Genomic DNA, 21,258 nt, shown 5'->3' on the forward strand with positions numbered 1-21,258 from the left:
TACATTAAAATAATATTTACATCACATTAAAATAATATATTAAATTCCTCCCCCGTCATCATCATCAACAACACCAACAACAGCAACTACAACAACAACCAGAAAAATTGTTGCGACCACAATCACCAGAAAAAAAAAAAAAAACAAAAACAAAAAAACAAACAAACACAACCACCAAAATCAACCCACAACCGCCGCCAAATCCACCGATTTGCCCATCACCAGTCGATTTGCCATCACCAATTCGCCATCACTACCACCGATTCACCATCATCGATTCGCCCATCACCAGCCGACCCACCCACCATCACTGATCCGCCCATCACCATCTCAACCCACCCACAGCCATAACCCACAACCTGAATCCACCCACCACCGATCTGCCCATCCGAACCCACCCATTGCCCAACCCACCCATCAAACCACAGCCAAAGAACATGAATGGAAAAAAGAAAAAGGGGAAAAAAAAAAAAACATAAAGCAGAATAGAGAAGACAGATGGTTGGCGGCGTCGAGTGGTGGCCTTTGGTGATCGGCGTGCTGTGGAAGATGAATAGAGAAGACAGAGATGAGGGAGAAGACAGAAATGAGAAGACAAAGAGAGATATCTGTGATGAGAAGAGAGAAAAAGGAATAATATAACATTATATATTTTGCCATGGCTTGTCTGTACCATGGCAAATTGGGAGGGTACTGTAGCATGTTGCAAAAATTTGACACATTTAGCACATCTGATAAAAGGGGTTTTTTGGTATTTGGTGTGCCAAATATTTGGCATTTAATTTGGCACATCTGCTGTGGATGCTCTTAACTAATACCTACAAACATGGTAATTGTAATCGAAGTCCCTACAAACATGAAACATCTAATAAATAATCGTTAATATTATTTCCCTGTCTTGAAGGGCTTAATATGAAAATTATTGTTGCATAAAAGCTTATTATTTCCAGGTTGCTTCTCACACACTACATCATTTCTTGGGATTACAGGGATCTTATATCGTGTATCCGTTGATGTATACCTTTTGGTTCAACAAAAATGTCTTCAACTAGATCAAAACGTTACTACATGAAAACTAACACTCCTACAATTAGTCTAATGGACCCACAATTCCAAATATTGGTTGGTATCACACTACAACAAAATGTATTTTCAGTGAGGAAAAAATTCGTTACTAAAAGTCCAGTTTTTCGTCACTAAGAACCTTTAGTGACAAAATTGGACTTTTAGCGACGAAACCCATTTCGTCGCTGAAACCCCGTCGCTAAAAGTCCTAGCGATGAAAAATTTCGTCACTAAAAGTCCGATTTGTTTTAAAAAGAAAAAACTTTTAGCGACGAAAACGTTTCATCGCTAAATGTTTTCCTTGCTAAAAACACTATTTAGTGACGAAAATATTTCGTCACTAAAAACACTTCAGTTTATTAAATCATATTTAGTGACGAAAACTTTCGTCACTAAAACTATTTTCGAGTACATATAGTGACAAAAAAATTCGTCACTAAAACCATTGCTTACAAAATTTTGTTACATTTAGCAACGAAATATTTCGTCACTAAAACAATTTTTTGTTGCTATATTTGTGAAGAAAAAATTCGTCGCTAAAACTTATTTTCTGTTTTTATTTTTTTTCATGACTTTGATATTAATATGTAACCTGTCATTACATTATGAAAACCTCACATTTGAATAACACATTTATTTCAACAGCACATATATAATTAATCGATCCATACATTCCACAAGTAAAAAATAAAACAAGTATCCAATTCAAACTCCTTCCATATAATAATTGTTTGCAATAGATGCAATAACTTAAGATGCTTTATAACAATACAAAAAATGCAGCATAATATAATTAGAACCAATGAAAGATGTCCTCATATATCTTCAAATAATGCCAAAAGTAAATCCCCTAAAAGCCACCAATAAGAAATCTGCACAAATATAAAAACAATACTACATTAAAATCGTAAAGTAAAAATATTAACTATGTTATAAGAAACAGTTCTAACAATGCATCAAGAGTAGCTACACTAATGAATTAAAATCACAACTCCTAATGTATAAATTGTAGAAAGCAAATATAGATTTTCAAGTGTAATATAATACAATTAGTTTCAAATAATACAACAAAAAAATGTTGCTAGGTAATTATACATGCTAGTTCAGCCAGGAAAAAAAAAGAAAAAAAGAGGACAATGTTTTAGTTCAGCCACTGAACAACAAAAGGAAAGTCAGTGATACTATGATACTCAAAAGTTCACAACTAATTGCCAATTAAGAAAGCTATAGGCAAGATTGCATTTGAAAGCAAGACCATGCAAGATCCAATTACAAATCATTATTGGTTGGGGGAGGGGGCAACTTCCCCCTTCAAATATTAAAAAGTTCTATGCAATAATGAAAACTTCCCATTCCAATGTGAAAGAATGTTGGGCCAGCTTTTTTTTTTTTTTTCAAATTTATTATATTGGAAAAGAAGTGACGATTTAACACAACTTGACTATAAAAGCATTCTCAAACATTTTATGCCTTTGAAATACTCTGTTATGCTTATTGTTGTATTACATTAGGTGGATCTACTGAATTAGAATATTGGATCAATTGAAGGATTGATTTCAATCCACAAATTTAAATGAGTAAATGCTAAATCAAGATTTACAGCTGATTTAGAAGTGTCAAATCCAATAACATATGCACTAACACACATAATATTCTTATTTGCATCACATCAGCAATGTATTAAGATGTATCTATTGTGGATCCATCTATACCCATCATCAAATTTACTTGGAACTTAATAAGAGTTGTGTGAACATAATTTCTCATTGACTCTCCTGCAATCAACCAGGATCTAGTATGAAATCATGCCAATATTAGTTTCTTGTGTGATTTCAACAATTGCATTAAATTAAAGCAATCGAAAATTTCAACTGTGTTATACTATAATCTTTAGTGTCAGCTTGTCTTGAAATCATCCATGTTAGGCGGTGTCATGTTTGAGGAAAACATAGTAACTTTATCTTCTTGAAAACTATTGATTGAGGGATATGCTTAGATGATTCTTATTCCGTGTTGTTTTGGGTGCCAAGTGGGAGACAACTATTTATTGGATTTCTCAATTTTTTGAGCCCAAACAAGAGAAAGCTTGAGTCTTCCATTAGACAAAAGGAAAAGCAGGGCACAAGTCCTATCACCAATGGTTGCCTCAAGTAGCCAAAATAACACAAATCTAATGTGTCATTAGACACTCGTTGTTCCAACAAAACTTGTTATGCAAATCAAAGGAAATGTGAAGATAATTACAAAACAAGATTTTTTTTTTTTTTTTTTTAAGCTTCATCTTGGCTTGATTCCCAAATATTAATGCTTGGGGGTCATTAAAATTTGCAATTTATCACATGTAAACGAGTACGATTATTTGTAGAGAATTAAACCCCAAAATAAAGGTAATCAAAAGCCCCATACGTTTATAACTATCAGATCTATCAAAACCCAACAATAAATATTCCAAAAAAAATCCCAAAATAAACATGTGGCAGTTTCATAACAAACCCATAGAAAAAAGAGGATTGCATTAAAAAAAAAAACAAAAACAAAAACAAAAAAGCATAGTAGAGAGAGGTCGAAGTTATGAACTAACAACCTGAGGAAAAATATTATTATGATTAAAGGCACATAAATTAAATAGCTTGAAATTACAAAGGAACTTAAAACAGTAAGCAGAAACTAAAACGCAAAATCCTAATTCCTATAATCCTAAAGGTAAAAAGTGAAGTTTAACTTAACACGCCAACCATCAGTGAGGACAAATGCTCTGCATCTCATAGCTTAGGATGTCTTATGCCTTGTTGGGCTCATGACATCTCAAATTAATTCAGGATTAAACATTTTTATCATCATCCCAATTCCAAACAAACCCCTAAAAAATATTTTTATATATTTAAATCAAACCAAACAATTGCAAACCCAAAAAACACTGACATTTTAAATAAATAAACCCTTCTATTCCTTTATCAAAAAACCAAACAAAAATTTTAAAAATAATTGAGAGTCAAGACAGATAGAGAGAAGTGACTTACAATGTGAGTCGGTGATGATGCCGTCTCCAGTGTCGGTGTGGGCAAGACCATAGTTGCCGGTGTCGAAGGGATCCAATCTTAGAGAGAGACACATAGAGAGTCACAGATAGCTACGACTTACCAAAATAATAAACAACATAAACAAAAACAAAACCCCAACCCACATCCCAGTAATTGTTTAATTTTAAATAATTAAAAAAAACATATTTCATATTCTATCACCTGAGTCCGAAACAAAAAGAATCAGAGTCTCACCTCTAAGTTCTCTAAAAAGTCTGTTGCTCTCCTTTACGGCTTGTACCACTACCAACAGGTATTAGATTGAGAATTTGGGGAATCTAAAGAAATCTAATATTATAATATTATAATGAAAAAGCAAATCATCTAATATTATAATGTTCATGATGTGATTAGTTGCTGCCACAGTTGGATTGATAGGACCACACAGACAAGCAAATCATTTAGGGCCGTACACACATTTTTAAAAAAAAATTAATGAAAAAGACAACAACATGAGCTGTACCTGAACTGTTTTCCTTAGCTTAGTCAAAGGTGTTTATTTTAATAAAAATTAAAATTAAAAAAAAACCATGGAAGTTAATATTTTTCCCATTATTTTCCTTCGTTTTCTTTGCAGCCAAACAGGTACCAAAATTTTTTTTTTTTAAATACCTCATTCATCGGTAAAAGTAATCCCAGCGACCTCAAACTCTCCAATCTGTAATCTCAGACAATCTAAACCAAAAAAAAAAAAAAAAACACAAGCAAAATCACGATCAACCAAAAAAAAAAAAGAGAAAGAAAGCAGAGTGAGAGAGAGAGATCTAACCTGTGAGTGAGAGATGGAGAGTTGAAGAGTCGGCTGGGTTTGGGTTTGGGAGATGAGGGAAGGGCTGTGGTGTGCTCAGATCGGCGGCGAGATAAGGGAAGAGGCGGCAGCGTGCTCAGATCGGAAAGGCGAAGGGTCGCCGGTGTGAGGAAGGTGAAAGGTCGGCCGGTGTGCAAAGGGAGACCAAGGGTCGGCGGCTGCGAGGGAGAGTGAGGGAAAGAGAGAAAAAAAACCAGAAAAAGAGAAAAGTGAAACAAAAAAAAAAAGGGGCTGAAGCCCATATTAGTATCAAACTTTTAGCGACGAACTCGAATTCGTCGCTATTGGCTACCTTTAGCGACGAACTGGGATTCGTCGCTGATAATGTACTGATATTTATGATTTTATTTTTAGCGACGACTTATTTTCGTCACTATTTGTCACATTCAGCGACGAAAATATTCGTCACAAAAAACTTAAACTTTTAGCGACAAATTATTTCGTCGCTGTAAATGAATTAAGTCCGGCGCCAACATTTTTTCACTTGGCGCTTGGTTCAGCACAACATATATTTATGATTTTATTTTTAGCGACGACTTATTTTCGTCACTATTTGTCACATTTAGCGACGAAATGGTTTTCGTCACTAATGGTGTTCTTACTAACACCTTTAGCGACAAAATTTTTTGTCGCAAAAAACTTAAACTTTTAGCGACGAATTATTTCATCGCTGTAGATGAATTTTGTTTGGCGCCAACATTTTTCGAATGGCGCCTTGGTTCAGCACAACATATAGCGACGAAATCTAATTTTCGTCGCTAAATATTACTAATTTTTTTTATAAATAGCGATGAAATTTATATTTCGTCGCTATATAGTACTTTTTTGTGAGGAAAAAATTTTCCTCACTAAAATTCGTCACTGAAAATACATTTTGTTGTAGTGTCACTCAAAGAGTTATGGACACCACCTCATTAGCCCAAGGAAGTCAATACCGTATTGGAGGCTATATCAGTTTGGCCACCGGTACGATATATTTCGGATACCGGTCAATACCGGTGTACTGTTTTGGGTTTACCACTATTTTATATATTTAATATATACACACACACACACACACACAAAATCTCTATTTACCATAAAACATTACCTCAAAAATCCCTATTTATCATAAAACATTACTTCAATTGTTCATTACATACAAAGAAAAAAAAACACAATATAAAAATAAATTAAAAAAAAAAAACTTAATTGTTCATTGCATACAAAGAAAACAAATAATATTAGTAGTGTTTAGGGTGCGGCTTGGGTAATGTTTAGGGTTAAATTAGGACTTGAAATTACCATCCCGCCCTAAAAAAACTGTCACAATTACAACAAAAAAAAAAAAGCACTTTGTACGGTCGGTATAGTATTCATTTACCGCCTGGTATGGCTGAAATTCGCCGGTACAGCCGGTACACAGTCGGTACGGTCGGTATTTTTTCCAGTACGAAATAAGAGTGTACCTGTATCAGTGCACTAGCCGGTACGATATGATATCAGCAACACTGCATTAGCCCAAAAAAGAAGAAGCCAATTTCACCTTTTCTTTTTTTTATTATTATTATTATTATTATTATTATTATTATTATTATTATTATTATTATTATTTTTGTATTTTTAATGGTTTGTGTGTTCATTTGCCTTCATTGCTTAAAGCTATCACAATTAAATGAAACCAATGCTACATAAGGTATAAATATTTACAAATTGGTTATTTTCCCTGGAACAATACATCACACTTGGACAAGAATAATCAAGGATCCCTGTGGGGTTCAACTACTAAACACAAGAAGTGGCATCTAATCAGCTAGTAAAGATGCACAAAACCCAAATCAAATGGGGTCTAGGAAGTTTGCCAGGCCTAGGTGTATTTCTCTATTAGCAGAGAGTAATGCTAGGACCCCAATTTCTACCACAACTTGCTCACATGGGAAGTCCTAAGTAGTGGTGGAGAACTCCACCACTCATGACTTGTCATGTGAGCAAGTTGTGGCAAAAATTGTGGATCTAGCATTTTCCATTAACAAATCTAATTTACGATATCCATTGTGGGAGGAACTATAGTTGGGCCTAAACCCTCCTAACAAAAGTACCACACACCTCTTTCAATACTTTTCTCCAAACAAATAAGGAGCAAAATTTAAGTGTTGTAATTGGATCCATCTAAAGGCAAGCTAGCCTTCTTTAAAAAATGTCCACAGATCATCGGTTATATGTTCAATCACAGTATTGGCTCTCTCTTGTTGTAAGTGTAAAGTCTATATTTTTAGGTTGGCAACCATAAATAAATTGTAACCTTTAGAACGTAGTTTTTGTCTAGTGTTTAGTTTAAAAATATTCAGAAACAAGACAAATGAAGTTCTACACAATTGAAGACTTAAGAGAGTAAGGAAAGATAAGTACAAAAAAGTCTCACTTATCTCGACCGATCGAGATTCATGCTAGTAGGACCATTAGGATAAGGCCATGTGAACCAATAAAATAGTTTTATGGTTCTATAAATAGACAAGAATGTACTCTTGGTGGCAATAGTGGGAAATGCCAAGGTTCCAAAGCTAGCATTGCTTTTTAATATAATGGAATGTATCTTGCTAATGAAGGAAGTCTTGGTTTCCTTAGGCTGGAACACGTGGAAGGGCATCAAGATTTGTCTTTAGAAACAACTTTATTCACAATACTATTAGCACAAGGAAAGCAAAAGTGGCAATGCAATGAAAATTATACAAGGTCAACGCGGCAATATTATTACTATGAATTTACATGTGCTTTGCAATTAGAATGCAAAGTAGTTAACACTACTGTTCACATTGGATGTTGCTACAACTCATTGTTTGATGTGAAGGACAACATTGAAACAAGATGTGGATTTTCAACGAGTGTTGGTATTAAGTCTACTGGCTTATCAAATTATGCTACTCTATTTTGGGTTGTGGTTAAATGCTTGGAAATATTTGATGTGTTCAACAGTCAAGTTGCTTAGGCATATTGGATTAGTGGCCAATTCCCCCTCATGAAGGTGTCACTCAATGTTGATGCTCATTTTTGAAAGCCCAGTAGTAGGAGGAAGCCCAACAATATGGGCAAAAGGAGAGTTAGTGGATTGATAGGAAAGAACCATCAATGGCAGGAATAACGGATCATAGGCCCATAAAATAAATATATGGGTCTTGAGAAAAGCAAAGGGGCCCAAAGAAGCCCAAAGGAAGAAGTAGTAAACTCATGGGCATTACGTAATGAAGAAAAGTAAGAATGGGTTACAGTAGGCCCGAAGTAATGGAGTAAGAAAGAAAGGGGTGGATGAAAAGCCCATGAGCTCCAAGGATGAAGGATAAAGTAATTGGGCCAAGGAAACCCAAAAGAGTTAGCAAAGTGCCCATAGGAATGCATAATAAGGAAATAAGCCGAGGATGCCAAAGGAAAACAAATGGATCAAGGATGCCCAAGGAGAAATAAATGGGACAAAAGAGCCCACAAGAAATGTAACGGGCTGAGAAAGCCCCAAAGTAGAATGAATGACCATACAGAGTCATTGAAAGAAGAATGAGCGACAGACCCAGCGAACACAGGTCAAATAACACCGTGGCAAGAATAGCAGAGTGGTATGATAGGAATTGCAACAAGACTACGGGTGGAGCAAGGAATGGACTAAAAGGAGAAAAAAAAAATCCAAGCAAGGCGTAGCCATTAAAAAGAAGCAGGCCGATAAAGAAGGAAAGCCAAGAGGATAGGTCACGCCATATAAAGTCAAGAATGGGCAACAAAGTGCACAGGCGAGCCCTAGACCACAACAAACGCATGAGCAGTGGACAGGTTTTGGATGTACATAAGAAATGGAGCACACGCAAGACCCAGACACTACCAACCTGTATCCAGCCAATACAAGAGTGGTGGGTCATGGGTCAGAGGTAAGAGAGGGTATAATTTGGCGGTGGGGAGAAGGAGAAGCCTATTCTGGGGTTCCCGTTCAAGCTCTTTTGGGGGAAATGTCCAGCTGGAATGACATATTACTCAGAGAGGGCGAATGAGCTAGAACCACTAGGTGCATGCTATGAGGGATAGGAAAAGAGAACATCCACACCGTGGCAAAATAGAATGCCAAGGTGAGCAAACAAACCAAATAGCCTTTTTTGTTTGATAATGGAGAGTGGCACAGCCAGTACAAGTAAGTGGTGGTGGTTGGGCAATTGACAAACCAGTGGTGGTCGGCAAGAACACCCAGACTAAACAAAGGTTGTTAAGGGGCAAAATGGTAAAAAACAGTCGTGACAAATAGTATATAAAGGGCCTTTACCGTGCACAGTAGGAGGTCAGCAACAATAGTAATCACCACAAGAATGAGCACCATCACATCACACAAGAAAACACAAAAGAGAGAAAGAAAACAAAAGGAAAAATTGAAATAGTATAACAGAGGAAAAGAAACAAAGAGTTAGAAAAAGAGCGAGAAAAAGTATAATGGCAGGCATGCACCAATAGGTTTTCTTTCCCTCTCTCCCTCTTAAAGTCTACTTTCTGGTAAAGAAAAAGAATTCATTTGGGTACAAGCCATTCAGTTCCGTTCCCTCAAAGTATGTAATTTCCACGATAGGATCCTCCTGCAAGGTTACCCACATTAAGAAAATGGTTCCCTTTTTGACCATAGTCTCGTGAAAAAATTGAATGTGGCAAACTAATCATCTTCTGACTCTGACTTTACTAATTATTGCTACCGTTTCTCCTCTAGCCTTTATCATTGCACTTACAACATTTTCTTTTCTCTTACTTTAATGAAAGATTGCTTACTTAGTTTTCCTAACAATAGTGTATCTCGCTTATCATTGTTTTTGTTGCACCCATTCTTCCATAACTTTTTCTGCTGCAACTTCGCCTGCCATGGGTATGTGACTAAAATTTCGGCAAATGAGGCATAGTTTGCGCAAAAGCCGAACCAAAGTGAGTTGTAGTTGGGCCGATCCCGACTCTCTTATCTAGAACACTTGGACCCAGTACAGCAGGAGGCAGTCTAGCCCAAAATCACAAAAGGCCTACCACACTCAATATCAACACCTTGTGGGTAAGGTGTTTTGAAGATGAGAAAAATGTTAAGAATGCTATAAGCATATAGATAATAATTGTTTTATTGGGATTTAGTTAGTTAGTTAAAATTCCAATCATGTTAATCATATTTAACACGTTGGAATTATTAATGCACATGGCAAGTTAAATTATCATTAGGATAAGATCATGTGGGCCAATAGAATAGTTTTATGATTCTATAAATACCTACTTGTAATCACATTTCCAATATTGAAAAATAAATCAATTGCTTAGTGCATTAGTACATCTCTCTCTCTTAATCTTTTCTTTTTCTATGGACGGTGGCTAACTCGGGTTAAGTCAGTTCCCCAACTATAAGAATCATCGAGTTCCTAACACATGCAGATCTGAACTCTCACTTTCTTTCTTAGCCATTGGATCTAGGGTTTTGATGGATCTTAAGGATATGTAAATACAAACTCTAGAGCACATTTTTACACATTCAAGAGGGCAATGTTTTGTAGTTTTTCCAAACCCTTTTGAAGCTACAGCTAGAGACCTTATGCAAACAAGGAATCAACCACAGTTGATGATCTAAACCTTTGAGTGAGATTTTGAAAGTCACAAACTAGAGTGTTTATGTGCAACAGTTTCACAGTAAAAGAGTCCGTGGATTCGAAATTGCATTTGGTCACGTGAATAAGTACTACATGAGGTAGCAGTAGAACTAGGGTTAAGTCTATTATATAAATTTTCATCATATTAGTGAAATGTTGCCTTGAGGATTTTTTAGGTTAAAATCTCCCCAAGTTTTTTACTTTGAAACTTTAGTTTCAAAAGTTTTCCTAGGTCATCATTCTTGGTGTTCATGTAATTTGTGCTTGTGTGATGTTTTTTAATTAGATCTAATTGCATAATTAATCACCTTAATTAATTGGCTAGAGATTTGATTGAATCTGACTCAAATGTGGTCTAAAATCCTAACAATAAGTTACAATTAGGATAAACAAGCATGTGTGTCCTATGCTTGTGAGGCCCACATATTCGTGAATGTGCATATAAGATAATTTTTCACATAATTAGGGTCATCCTATAACTCCATCAGAACTAGGTGGTTCTAATTAAGTCCGATTAGTATTGCTGGGTTCTAGAGTGAATTGGAAGTTTTGTTTACAAAGGGTTATACCCAATCTACTGACAAGATATTGTTTGGTAATTAAATGTGGCTCATAATTTTGGCGAATTGGGTGGATGTAGGGGCAAAAGGGGTATGGGTGGAAAGTCTCTCTATGCAAAACTAGCCATAGTCTCTGATACCACTATTGACCATAGACTCTATTTATAAACAAGCTTGCACCCCTCGGAAATAGACAGCTGCATGAAGATATATACCCACCCAACAGTTACAACCTTATTAAATACTAGGTTAATCTCTACTGAATCAATCTTGCATCTAGGAAGTAACACCATTTATCATGTGGGTTATTGTCAGTGTGATGGTATACCATATTTTGGTGTGATCATCTATCACAACCACTAATTTGACAGTTTTTGCATTTTTCCCTTATGATTTTTGTGAGAACATGAGGAATTTAAAAAGATAACTGGCCACTAGTGTAACACCCCAAATATTTTTTAAAGCATTTTTTCCAAAGAGAATAATATCTAAATTGGACTTTATTTTTTTAATCTGGTTAATTATTTTGTGGAGGACTTATGAATACTTAAGTGATTTATGGGGCTAGATGAAATATGGGAGGAACCTTAAGAGTGGAGTGGTAATTAAACACAAGATATTTTTGGGGCAAACTTGTAATTAAGCCCCATCCCATAAGTCAGCCCCCCACCCCCTTCTTCCTCATTTTTCACGTTGATCTCTCTCTGCTTCTCTCATTTTTTTCTTGTGTTGCCGGCCTCTCACTTCCTCTCACCCATATCTCACTCCCTCTTTATCTCTCATGATCAGCCCCCACAAGATCGTCCCTCTAGCCACCATGTACTCCTTTACTTGTGCCATTTTCCCAACAAGAAATTAAGGTAAAAATCTCCAAGACCCTTCTTCTAATGTAAGAGTGTCTATCCTATTTTGTTTGTATTGCTCTTTGATGCTGTGGGTTTTGTTTTGGGGGATGTTTTTTTTTTTGAGGAGTTGGGTTTCTTGGGAAATCATATGGGTTCTTGATTTATGATGAGGATTGAGATTTATTTTTGAAAGTGAGTTCCTTGCATTTTGGGGAAAGATTTTGACGTGAGATAGTTGATGGTATTGACTATGAAATTGTTTAATTGATATATACATTATGCTTGTTGCATGCAAAGTGTTTGATAAATTGCCTATATGAGTCATGGGATTGAATTTCTTGAATTGTGTTGTGATGGTTGTCATTTTAGGTTATGGGTTGTAATCATAGTTGTTTATATGAGATTTTGGGTTTGATTCCTTATTTTTAATATGCTTTAAATCTGGTGGTTTTAATGTGAGTAAATTCTCAAATAAATTGGGCTAGTCTTTCAACTATAGCAATTTTCTAAAGCTGTCATGATAGATTTGAATCAGCCACAATGCATGATTTTTAATAAATTACATAAAAATCGTTTTGGGCTTGATACTTGTTATTAATAGGCTTGATACTTGTGTTTTTAGGTTCCAAGGTACTTGGTGAAGGAACTAGTAACTTGATTGGTTGACCACGGTGCCCGGTTGAGGTATATTTTGAATGGACTACTGAGGTAAGTAGCTTCTTAATGGGATATTTTTGGAAAAATAACTATATTTCATAAATGATGTTTTTGGGTCAAACACATTTTTGGAAAATTATATATGGATATATGTTTTCTTAAAATTGTTGTGTTGTGACCCTATTATATATTATTATATATAAAAATGTATCATATTTGGTATTGCATTTGGGGAAATGCATGAATTGTTTATATGAAAAAATGAGCATATTTTATTTAATATTTGATAAGGAAATCATGGATTTTATGGCATATTAGAAAATTAAAGATGCTTATCTTGTTTTGTTATGTGGGAAATTGATATAAAATCTTTTTGACAAGAATGAAGTTAAAAACCTTCCAAACTTTGTGGAAGTTAGATTATTTAAAGTTTTTTTAAAACTACTTGGATATAAACTGTGTTTCAAAGTCTATGTAACCTGTGAATTTAATGTGGTTTTAACACCATGCCATGTGTGATTTCCCAGTGATCACCCGATTTGGTTTCAGTAGTTTTTGTGACAACAGAATCAAATCTAGGTCAATGCCATTTCACTTTGGATGACGTGTTCTTCCCTGCTGCCCATGGGGGGAAGAGATTCCTGTAGGGAATTTCCATGAATTCCTAAACCTGTGAGAAACAAAAAAAATAAAGAAAACACATGCCAAAGAAAATAATCACACGCACAAGACAATATTTACGTGGTTCGGCAATTTGTCTACGTCCACAGAATTGCAGGGATTTCACTATTATCAGGGAAAATTACAAAGTGCAGCTACAGTTATTTTTCTCTCTCAAAACCGACTACACAAAACCCTAATCACAAAAACTGCATTTTATACATCCTGCGCTCCGGCTTAGGCCTGTCAGCCCAAGCCTCCACTCCATGAACTAAGCCTCAGAAAATCTCCCATTAAAAACCACGCAACATTATTCGGGTTAGGTTGGGTCGTCAACCGGATCAAACAAAAACTAGGCTCCACAAAACCCAACAAATCTCCCACTTGGAGACTAGTTCAATCACCAACATCAGCCGCTATCTTCCAAAACACAATCCCTCATCCTTGCAACTCATCCTCCTGTCCTCAAGCTAGAAGGCCAACTAAAGCTACACACAGCTTCAGCTTCTTAATAGTAACACCCTTAGTTAACATGTCTGTCGGGTTCTTAGATCCCCAAATCTTCTCAAGTATTACCAGCTTATCTTTAACAAGGTACTGGATAAAATTGTATTTTGTCTGTATATGCTTCGACTTTGAATGAAAAGCTAAATTCTTAGCAAGAAAAATTGCACTCTGACTGTCACTATGTAGAATGCCCATCTCTTGCTTCTTACCCAATTCATCCAAGAAGCCAGGTAGCCAAATCATCTCCTTTCCAGCTTTTGTTGCTGCAACATACTCAGCTTCTATAGTAGACAAAGTAACAATCATTTGCAAATTTGAGGCTCAAGATATAACTGTACCACCCAGAGTAAATACAAACCCAGTAATACTCTTTCTACTATCAATATCACCAGCAAAATCAGCATCTACATAACCCTGCAGTTTCAAACTTGCACCTGTGAAGCAAAGACATGTATCTGATGAAGTCCTCAGATATCTCAGAATCCACTTGACTGCCTCTCAATGTTGCTTTCTTGGCCTACTCATAAATCTGCTCACAACTCTCACTGCATGTGCAATGTCTTATTTTGTACACACCATAGCATACATCAAGCTTCCAATGGCAGAGGCATAGGGCACTTGCTCATATGGTCCCTTTCTTCTTCTGTCTTTGGTGACTATTCCTTGTTAAGTTTCAAATGACTAACCAAGGGTGTGTTCACTAGTTTAGCTTCATTCATGTTCAATCTACTAAGAACTTTCTTCGCATACTCTGACTGTGAAAGCTTTAATGTACCATTAGCCTTGTCTCTAATGATTCTTATACTAAGGATTTGCTTTGCAACTCCCAAATCCTTCATTGCAAACTATTTTGACAATTCCTTCTTTAGATTATTAATCTCCTCAATGCTAGACCCTGTAATGAGCATATCATCCACATACAATAGTAAAATGATGTAAGTATTGTCAAAAAACTTAACATAACAATAGTGATCAGCTTCACATCTCTTGAACCTAATTCTATGCATAAAAATGTCAAACTTCTTGTACCACTGTCTAGGAGCTTGTTTTAGGCCATACAAGCTCTTTCTCAATATGCAGACTAGATTCTCTTATCCCTGAACAATGAACCCTTCTAGCTGAATCATGTAAATGTCTTCCTCCAAGTCACCATGAAGGAATGCTGTCTTCACATCTAATTGCTCAAGATGTAAATTTTCTGCAGCTACTATTCCTAGTACCAGTCTAATTGTTGACATCTTCACAACTGGAGAAAATATCTCTGTGTAATCAATGCCCTGCTTCTACTGGAACCCTTTAACAACTAATCTGGCCTTGTAATGTTTGCTACCATCATGCTCATTCTTTATTTTGTATACCCACTTGTTGTACAAAGCCTTCTTTCCTGCTGGTAGTTCAGTTAGTTTCCATGTCTGATTCCCCAATAGGGAATCCATCTCATCCTTCATGGCTAACTCCCACTTGCTTGAATTCTCATCTTTCAAGGCTTCATCGTAGTATTCTAGCTCGCCACCATCAGTCAACAGGAGATAATTTAGAGTGGGTGAATAGTGCTGTGGAGGTCTAATAGTCCTAGAAGATCTACGAACTTCAGCTACAGGTGTACTCTAATCTACCTGTGAATCTACATTCTCCTTATCTTCTTCACCCATTTTCTGGACAGTGCTTTCAGTCAATTCATCTAAGTTGACAAACTCAGATTTATCTTGATCTATCCCTGTAACATCTGGCACTACAGTTGACCTTTCCTTATACATAAGAAACACAACCAAAAACTTTTAAGTGGGAAAACATTACCTCTTTACCGCTCCAAACCTCCTCAGGAAGTTTGAACTCCATAGGAACTGATGGTCCTCGGTTTATCAAGTAAGCTGCAGTGCTAATAGCATCAGCCCAGAAAGTTTTTGGTAGTCCAACATGCAACCTTATACTCCTAGCACGCTCATTAAGAGTTCTGTTCATGCGCTCAGCCACACCATGAATGGTCTTCTCCATCCTAATTCCTTGTGTAGCACAATATTCACTGAACCCTCCATCTATGTACTCTTCTTCATTATCTGACCTCAAACATTTTACTTTCAAACCTGTTTCTATCTCAACCATAGCCTTCCACTTCTTGAAAGTTTCAAATACATCAAATTTATTTTTCAGAAAATAAACTCATACCTTTCTGCTTAAGTCATCAATGAAAGTGATGTAGTACCTTGAACCTCCAAAAGATGCAACCAGAGAAGGCCCCCACAAATTAGTGTATACTAACTCCAATTTCTTAGCCTTCGGTGTCCTGCCAGTTTTCAAAGAGCTCACCTTTTTCTGCTTTCGTAAGATGCAACTTTCACACATGTCAAAATCAATGGACATCAATTCTGGTAGTTTTCCTTTTGAAAGTAGCATCTTCATCCCTTTCTCACTCATGTGACCAAGTCTGCGGTGCCATAGGCATGTATTAGTACTTGCTTCAGCAACTGCAACTGTGTCTCTTGGACTTGAGGTCGTATAGAGAGTACCAGTCTTCCTTCCACGAGCCAATACTCTAGCTTCCTTTGTAAACTTCTAAGTACCACCAACAAATAGTATTGCATGCCGTTCGTCATCAAGTTGTCCAATAGAAATCAGATTCCTTCTTAGGTCAAGAATATGTTGAACCTTCTCTAGTAACCAAATAGACCCATTGGGCAACAATATCTGGACGTTTTCCATACCCATAACATCCAAGACTGAACCATCAACCAAATACACCTTACCAAAATCATCTGCAACATAATTCTGTATGATTTCTTGGTGTGGAGTGGTATGAAACGAAGCTCCCGAGTCCAGAATCCAATCATCAAGTGGATTGTCTACTACAAGAAGTAATGCATCCTATACCTCTTCTATTATAGCATTAGCAGAGTCATCTTCATTCTTCTTCTTAGGATTTTTGCATTGCCTCCTAAAGTGACCTGTTTTCCCACAATTCCAACATTGTACTTGTTGGCCTGATCTAGATTTACTTCTGTTCCGGTTAGAATTTCTGGATTTTGATCTGCCCCGGTTTGAATTTCTATCATTACCTCTGCCTCTTGTCTCAAGGTTTAGGGCAGAACCAGATCCTGAGGTTTCACCTGCATCTCTTCTGCGAACCTCCTCAGCCAGAATTAAATCTCGTATGTTGTTGTACTTCAGCTTTTCTTTTCCTGTGGAATTGCTTACTACTATCCTCATTGCCTCCTAACTGTTTGGCAAAGAAGCCAAAATGATTAGTGCACAGATCTTATCATCAAAATCAATTTCTACAGACGACAATTGATTTGTGATAGTGTTGAATTCATTCAAATGTTGTGCTACTGATGCGTTCTCTGCCATCTTCAGATTGAACAATTTCTTCATCAAATGCACCTTGTTGTTTGTTGACGACTTTTCATACATACCAGACAAAGCCTTTATTAGATCTACTGTAGTCTTCTCCTTTATAACATTGTGTGCAACTGACCTAGATAGCGTTAACCTGATAACTCCCATAACCTGTCTGTCAAGAAGAGCCCATTCCTCATCCTTCATAGTCGCAAGTTTTGTCCCTAAAAGAGGCAGATGCAATTTCCTCCCATAGAGATAATCTTCAATCTGCATCCTCCAATATGCGAAATTTGTGCCATTAAACTTTTCTATTCCAGACGCCTTTCCTGCTTCCTCTGCCATTGCTCCCACTCAAACCTAACCCTAGGCTTTGATACCAGTCATAGGAAATTTCCATGAATTCCTAAACCTGTGAGAAACAAAAAAATAGAGAAAACACACACCAAAGAAAATAATCACACGCACAAGATAGTATTTACATGGTTCGGTAATTTGCCTACGTCCACAGAGTTGCAGGGATTTCACTATTATTAGGGAAAAATCCAAAGTGTGGCTATAGTTCTTTTTCTCTCTCAAAATCGACTACACAAAACCCTAATCACAAAAACTACATTTTATACATCCTGCACACAGGATTCACAATGGGCTACAAAACGGGCTAAAAAATTTTCTACGTGGCCATTGCCCCCGGACCCCCCGGAGGCTTGTCCATGAGTGCTCCGACTTGGGCTTGTTGGCCCAAGCCTCCGCTCCATTGACTAAGCCCAAAAAAATCTCCCATTAAAAACCACGCAATATTATTCGGGTCGGGTCAGGTCATCAACCGGATCAAACATAAATTAGGCTCCACAAAGCCCAACAGTTCCTTGATTGTGTGTGGGTGAAGCTGCTGCCCATGGGGCCAAGAGATCACATGCAAGAGGGGTCCTATTTGACGCGCTCTCTTTGCTACCCATGGGGGGAGAGAAAAACCTTGAGGGTATGGGTGAGGCTGTTGTCCATGGGGCCAAGAGTCTACATACTAGAGAGGACAATATCATGCCAGTTGTGAATGGGTGGATCCCCTGACCGGTCTATGTGGTAGTATGGTATATTTGTGATAAAATTATCGTATGTTAGATTTTATGGCTTTGGAAGTATATTGGTCTTGCTTACAGATTATAGTATATAATTTCATGGTATTATTTTGAGAAACTTTATGTTTCATTATTTAATCATTCTTGTTACATTATTATTGAAAAAGATTTTCCAAACTAAAACATGTTTTGCAAACTGTTTATAATCATGAAATTTGCATTTCCCCCACCCCCATTAATTATGCTACTTAATGGGCTTTAGCTCATCCCAATCTCCAACAGTTTTTCAGATAAATGAGCTACACATCGGGCATGAAGCTTAATTATTGGTGGTGATTCGAGTGCTATATTAAATTGGGATACTTGGGCCATTGTGGTTGATGACTCAATCTTGCAAAGTTCAACGAGATCATAATTAATTCTATTGGAGGTTGGATACTTGAGGTCTGTTAGCCTTGGGTGTTGTAGGCCTAGATTTTCTGTTGAGGTTGCATACCTTAGAGAGGATTGTGGCTGTGTTTATTTTATTTGGAGCGTTGGATTGTTAAGTGTTATTGGAGACACATGATTTGTAGTTTGTATTGCTTGTAAATGTGTCATAGAGCTCTAGCTTGTATTGTGGAGAGATCATCAATTAATTTATTTACTTCGTCAATGGGGAAAAAAAAAATCCCATATAGGTTTTGTTGAAGGCTCGGTTTTTCATGCTTTGGACCTTTTTGGGTTTGGGGCGTGACAATTAGTACTCGATGTAATTTCATGTCCGTAGTTCCATCATGAGCTTCGGTTGCTCTTGTGGTTTTTTGGAAATAAAAGCTTATAGTTATCATGTCCATTTTCCCTGTTACATTGTTACTGTTATTCATAATTTTTTTTTCTTCAAAAAAAAAAAGACTTTTGTAGAATAACAAAGCTATCAAAACAATGCTCTCTGGACATCTAAAAACTCTCTGTTTAAGCTATTGGATTAAAAAGGATTGGGATGCAAGCCAATCAGAAATCAAACAATACATTGGCTATTTAATTTCTTCTTTTTTCAATCAGATTGTTTTTGCAAGAATAGGAAACAACAACCACATTGTAAATTTTGTTAGATGCTGCATAATATTATATATGAAAAATATTCGTGTAAGGCTGTTGTGCTTAGTAGGAATTACTCTAAAAATGTGTATTACCCGCACAAGAAACAATGATATTATTAATAGCATTCGGTGGTAAACTGAAATAACAGAAAACAGAACATTGTTATTATTAGCTTACAAACTTTTCTAGAATGCTGAAACAACGTTTCAAACAACCAGTGCCAAAATAAAGAATAGAAGACCCTATTAGGAACGAGAGAGTATCACAAGCTCAAACACAATGGAGTGACTCTATTTGATGAGTTACACAAGGTCTAATGGTACTCCAGAAAGTGAATCCCAAGACTATAAGACCAACAACAGTTACAGTGCCTCTCCAAAGATTGGAGAAAAACGTACTTCTCAAGTATCCCATATTATGGTTGCAACATTGAGCATAGTGATTCTTAAGTTCTTTAGCGAGATCAGTGTAGCATGAATTTTCTTCTACAATTTCGAGGCCAAGTTTGTTTACCATGACAGCAACTGCTTTATTGCTGCCTATCTCATTAACTATAATTTTTTTTTTCAACGAGCAAATCCACATCTACTCTAGTGTCGATAAGATAATCCAATAGCACCATATAATTGCATACGTAAGCTTCCCTTGGATAATGGCATTGCTCCAATGCCATGATGTTTCGGAGAAGGCTTTCAGTTCCGTCATTTATCTCGAACCTTGGGATCTTCAACAAAGGTTGCATACATTCCAAGCAGCCAAAGCGTTTCAAGCAATGTAAGCAATTTAAGAGCCATGAGCAAGTGAAGCATGGACATGTTTCTGTGGCAGGTGACTTCAAAAATTCTATGTCACGTGCGTCTCCCTTTTCATCCAATTTGAATCACTCCTGCCTCAGACAATTTTTTTGCAGTACATAGATCACTTATACCACCTCCAAAAGTATTGTGTTTGATCGGACAGTAGGAATATCTGATCAAATCAGTGAAATGTTTTACTTCCTTCTTCTCTATCCCCTTTCCTATTTTCTTGATATAGGAAGAAAAATATTTGCAAGCAAAGTCAATAAAAGAGGAATTTTCACTGTCCCCTTCGAAATTTTTTTCATATAACTTCTCGAGAATAAAGAATGGAAGCTGATTTTCAAGTAATATCAAATCTTCTTGTATATGGAAGTCCAACATTGGATTACTTACTATATAGTCGTTTTTATAATTTTCTTTGTCAGAAGTCCTCAAGAAAAGCTCAATAATAAAGGTGGAATCCAATAGAATCATTTTCACGAAATCTTCACTGCTGATATCAAAGATTTCTGAGTAACAATGGCGAATCTTTACTTCGTTTTCTTCAATGATGGTTGCGATTTCCTTTTGGCTTTTCCTAATCCGATAACAAAATTCCTTAAAAGTATCTCACTTTCAACACTTCCATTTCCCTCAGTTCAGGATCACCGAGATGAAAAGGACCAATTGAGTTTAGCTTTGGAGTATAGGCTTCTTTATTTATCTTGCGAAGTCTCCCTGGAGCCCTGTAGATGCAACACTCAGGCCACTTGGCTGGCTCCATGACTAGTGGAACGTCAATGTTCAGCTCGTCGCACATAAGATCTTGTTTCGTGATTGGAATGTCAATGATATGATCTTTGCACATACCATAGTTTTTGAGCGAACAGGCACCAATAGAGTCATCATCTTCATTAATCACCAAGTTCCTTTTTTCCTAATGACACAAAAAATAATCACAAGCACTATAATGGAGTAATATTTTCTTTCTCTTTTTTTATAACTCAACATTTATAATTATGAATGAGAAATTTGAACTATAATTCTACTTACAAGACAATCAAATAATACCACACCACAATAATTGAAGTCTTTCACAATAACTTCAATTATCATACTATCTTTTACTTCTTCTTTTTTAATTTTGGAAAATTTTTAAAAGCCACTAGAGCAAGCCTCACTCA

At 36.4% G+C, this 21,258-nt stretch overlaps 1 pseudogene; it reads right to left on the bottom strand.

Moving 5' to 3' along the window:
- Nucleotides 1–19,565: 19,565 nt before the first annotated feature.
- On the bottom strand, nt 19,566–20,942 carry LOC142616675 (UPF0481 protein At3g47200-like; annotated as a pseudogene).
- Nucleotides 20,943–21,258: the final 316 nt, after the last annotated feature.

Source organism: Castanea sativa, chromosome 11 (genome assembly GCF_040712315.1).
Source record: "Castanea sativa cultivar Marrone di Chiusa Pesio chromosome 11, ASM4071231v1".
Taxonomy (NCBI): domain Eukaryota; kingdom Viridiplantae; phylum Streptophyta; class Magnoliopsida; order Fagales; family Fagaceae; genus Castanea; species Castanea sativa.